This window comes from Meles meles, chromosome 2 (genome assembly GCF_922984935.1).
Source record: "Meles meles chromosome 2, mMelMel3.1 paternal haplotype, whole genome shotgun sequence".
In the NCBI taxonomy this organism is placed as follows: domain Eukaryota; kingdom Metazoa; phylum Chordata; class Mammalia; order Carnivora; family Mustelidae; genus Meles; species Meles meles.
The window spans coordinates 79,313,885-79,318,834 of record NC_060067.1 but is presented as its reverse complement, the minus strand read 5'-3'; the positions used below and the strand labels follow the sequence as shown (position 1 = coordinate 79,318,834).

The following is a 4,950-nucleotide window of genomic DNA, read 5'->3' as shown; positions in this document are numbered from 1 at the left end:
TTGAAGATACTCAAGGATCAAGCATTTGAGAAAGCTCAATCAGCTAGTTAACAGAGAACATCAGTGGCTTGCGAAGAAAAAAAAAATCAGATAATAACATGTTTGCTAAATAAATTAAAAAGTAAGCAATTAAAAATGGATGGAAAATCCTGGGATTTACTGGGACCTAGACGATCACAAGCAGACAGGTGACCTTTGACCCATTTACGTGAGGAGTGAGTTATAACCACCCTCCAAGATAGAGTTTGGTTTTCAGCAGTGTCCACAGCCAAAGGGTAAACTCAGAAGGTCTCCTCCTCTCATAGGAACTGGAAAATTCAAGAAAAGTCTTTCTTTGAGTAACCCTTTGCACACATTACTATGTGCTATATTACTATATACTACTATGTGCATTACTACTATGAAGACCTGAAGGGCTTCACTTTCCAGAAGGAATGGGCTCTTTGCAACAGTGGCAGAATCTTGTGGTAATCCCACATACTTAGCCATGAGTGTTGCTTCAAATCCACCCTAATAGTCATTAGAGGATGGAACTCCATCCCTCACCCCAGGTACTGGGTGTGTCACTTGACCAACACCATCCTGAGACCATATTTAGGATTTTAGCCAATAGTTGTGGATCAAGCCCTAACTTGATTCCAAGATTAATAGCTTCAGCACTTCCAATCATCCTAGTAGCTAACAGCATGTTGTTACAGATCTTTGCAGTCAACTGGGTCCCCGCAGATCCACAGTACACGACATTGGAGCACATGCACCCCAGCAACTCTTGGGCAGCTGCAAATTTATCTTTGACTTCTCCTACCATAAATGTGAAGTTCCCAGATGGAGCAGCTCCCACACCCCCAGAAACAGGAGCATCCATGAAAACTGCTCCCATTTCTCAACTTCTTTGGCCAATTCTTTTGGAAAAGTCAGGATCAATAGTACTAGAATCTATTAGTACTGAGCCTTTCTTCACTTTTTTAGAATTTCATTTTCTCCAGGATAACCTTCTGTTATCTGTTATCTGTTACTGTTACTGTTCTGTTATCTGTTACTGGTGAGCAACATTGTAATAATTCTGTCAGGTTTCTTTGGCTATATCTGCTGAGGAATACACTACCTGTTCATATGGATCTCGAAATTCTTTGTATGCATCAGAGAACACATCATAAATAATGAATGGATAGCTGAGAGTTTTTGCCATTGGCTTCTCCATGTTGCCTTGTCAAATGAGTCCAGCTGGAATCTTAGAAACTATTGACCTAGAGCACAACACAGCAAGGCTGGCCACTGCTGGTGCACTGCCAGTGGCTCTAATACCAGTCTAGAGACAGTTCCACAGAGTGGAGCCATAAAGAACCGGGCATGCTCTCCTAGCCACGCCTCCTCGTGGTGAACTCCCCACTCTTAGCTTGCCCACTCACTGCTTACACAAGCTATTAAACACAATTTAATAGCAAAGCCTACTCATATCATCATGTAGATTAAATTCCAAAGCCATTTACAATCTACAAAGTGCTATACCAATATATGATACATATTGATACTATGCTACATGTATATAATAAAACAAATATTTTATTATCATTTATGACTTTATTAGAGTGAAGTCTAACTTGTTTAATAGTCATCATTTTAAAAGAGAATAAATTATGATATATGAATTGATAAAATTTTAATTTATATTCCTCTTATCCCCTACTTTCTGCCTCCTGCATCTACTGTGAACTTTTTCTAGTGTTAGGAGAGTTTCTTGGTAGCAACTTTGGGGATAGAGCCTTATTTGATCATTTTAAACTATATTTTTAGAAGCAAATAAACTCTCTCTGGGTTTAAGATAATATAAAAATCAAAATCAATAAAGAATATATTAGTCTGGGATTGGTTTTGGAAGTTCTCATATAGATCAGGGGGTCAGAGCAGTGAATTGAGTCTCTTCTCCTTAATGGGTTTTCCTTTATATTATTCAAAGTACTCAAAGAGAATTAATCCTTGTTGTAGAGAACATTAAAGGAATGGATCAATTTTTCCCTCAAAGGAGTTTTCAAGTAACCCATATGACCTTTGCCTTTTTGATTGTTCAAATCCTAAGATATCTTAGTGTGTCTCTTGAGGTTTCTTTTTTTTCTTCTTCTTTCTCAATATTTGTGTTAGGTGTTGGTTTTTGCTTGGGGCAAGAACCTAATAGAGGAGAAAGAGTGATGTTTTAAAAGCACAGGAATCTCATAGCATTTTTAAATCTAACCTTTAAAATGTTATTTTTTTCTTAAACAAAGATGAATCTAGGGAGAAAATTTGAAGTACTTGAAAACTGCAAAAATTAAACTTCTATAAATATTTCAAAAAAATGTTTGTATTCAAGTCTCTATTTGACCACAATAATGATTATTTTCCCTGAAGAAATTTTTCATCCATTTTGCTTTATTTAATCAAGGGAAATATATGTACATTCTTACAAATATGAACATATTCCTGCTCAAATCACTTTTCTAGAACTCATAGAAAGATACATTATTTCAATAAATCATTTGTCTAGGTGCTTTTTTCATAGTAAGAAAAAAACAATCCTCTAGTTGATTAAAACGTGGCCAAGCCTATTTATCCTGCTTTTAGAAAGATTAATAAGGAATTTAATGTCAGATTTTTATTCCCAATCATAATTGGAGAGGTAATCTCAGTTATTCAGTTCAATATTATTTAATTTCCAGTATTATTTTATTTTGCTTACTCTATATTCATGATGCCAGAGTGGAGAGTTTTGAGGTAATCAAATACAATTGAAAAATGACAAGTCATATGGGGTTAATAGAGATTTTGACAACATTTTTGAGTGACTCTTTTTCTTATTAAAGATAACTTTTAAAAATAGATAAAATTATTAAAATGACATAGCCCTTCTCAAAAATTATTTTTGAAATATTATATTTTCATATTTCCTATTAAAAAGAATTCCAAACTTGCTAATATGGGAATAGCAAAATTATATTAGTTTTACTTAAGATCAAATTCATTAATCCCTTTGTGCCTGGAATTACTACTGTACCTATGCCACCTGCAGGACTGCCTGACTCAAAAGTCAAATCACTTTTTTTTTTTAATTGGTAAACTTCCTTCTTTCTTGGGAAAACACATATAATATTCCATTATTATTCTTTTGAAATCTTTATGATGTGCTGTGATGTCCACTTTCATTACTGATATTGGTCATTTGTATCCTGTATTTTCTTGAACAGTGGGCCAGAGGGAAATTAATTATATGAATTGTGTCAGTTTGGGTCCTCCTGAAAGCAAACAGGAAGATGGGATTTGTTGCTCAAAGGATTTACTATGGAAATGCCTGCAAAAGAGAGGAGGGGACAGAAATCAGCTGGGAAAACCTCCAGACCACTTTGTAAATTTGACAGCTGTGAAAGGAGTGGGGTACGGGGTGGGGAGGACGCACGGGAAGGTGGGGGCGAATTGGGTGGGAAAGACCCTCTGACACAGCATGGTTTTGAGAAAGTTTTGACCATAACAATGGGTTTCTGTACTAGATAAATCCTGTTAGGAATGGGCCAGGACTAATCCTCTGGCTGTGCCTTGTCTTTGAGTGGTTCCTGACTGAATACCTAACCAGTGGAACTAAGACCATCAGTCAATGAGACTCTTTACATGAAGTTTCTCTTGAAAGGGATCTGAGCACACTTCCACCAGTGTCATAATCTAAAGCTTGCACGAAAAAGGTACACATATTCATGCAATTCCTATGAGTCTTTCTTCCTGAGAAAAGACTGAGCACAGTGAAGTTAGTGGAATAAATTACAGTCCCTATACCAAGTTGGTCTTGGGACCACAGGTGATACCTCATTTTTTAAATTCTTGCTCTATTCTGATCTCCCTTCATTCTCATCTATAATGTTGGCTAGTTTTTGTGGCTTCACAGGTGGCATGACTCCCATTCCTCTTCCACTAGGTCATCAAATTGCCTTTTTGGGCCAGGTTTCTGTGCATGTGCATTTACCATTATAAACAGGAAAGGGAAAACCAAGAAGCATCCAGGTAGATAACTTGTGTTTTTCTACTAGTTTCTGTTTGCAAACTAATGCAACCTCGTCTGTAGATCAGGACGAATTACTCAGGATAGTGATTCTTTTCACACCTGCTGTTCCTAGAAAACTGGAAGTCCAAACTTTCCTGCAGTGGTGATATCTTTCAGTTCAAAGAATCATAGCAATAAATCAGTGCTTTAGTTGTGCCTTCACTAGGCTATTGCAGTGCTCAGTGAGGTGATCATTCTGTAGAGCGTATGGTCATGGAACCACTTCCACACCACCTTATCTATGAATCCAGTCCTCACTGGATGCTCTTATGTGCAATTTCATACCTGTGGATCAGATCTTTTGTAAACACCACTAGCTTGGTACTTGCTGAGGTTCTGCAGACAGATTAGAAAACCCATAGTAGGTATCTTTCCCTGTAAGGCAAAACAAAAATCAAAACAAGCAAACAAAAAAACACTGAGCCTTATAGGATGAAAGGGTCCCCATTTAGTGAATTTGCCACCAATGGGCTTGTTGGTCTGCTTGAGGAATAGAACCATGTCCCAGAACTCAGTGCAGGTCTCTGTCACTGGCAGGTTGGACATTCTGAGGCAGCAGTAGCTGGCGTATGTAGGTAGGTAAATTAGGAGGTGGGTAATTTAGATAGGCAAACCTTGGTAAGTGGAAGTCTATCCTGTTCAGATCATAGGTAGCTTCCATATTTGCTGTGGTGGCCAGACTATGTGCCATTGTGTTGTCCTGTGGTGGCTAATAACAAAGCAAGTCCAGGGTCAAATTTTCAAGTAATTTTGGCTGGTTAGTGCCTCTGTCATGGTGGATACTTTCTGGTAGGTATAAATATGTGTCTCTTCACATGCCTTTAGTCCCAAACCCCTTGTCTTCATTCTTATCATTCTGTTCCTTCCAGACCCAGACCAACTAGCCT

The 4,950-nt window shown here is 37.6% G+C and overlaps 1 pseudogene; it reads right to left on the bottom strand.

Annotated features, from left to right (window-relative positions):
* Positions 1 to 281: 281 nt before the first annotated feature.
* LOC123936857 lies at positions 282 to 4,423 on the bottom strand (annotated as a pseudogene).
* Positions 4,424 to 4,950: the final 527 nt, after the last annotated feature.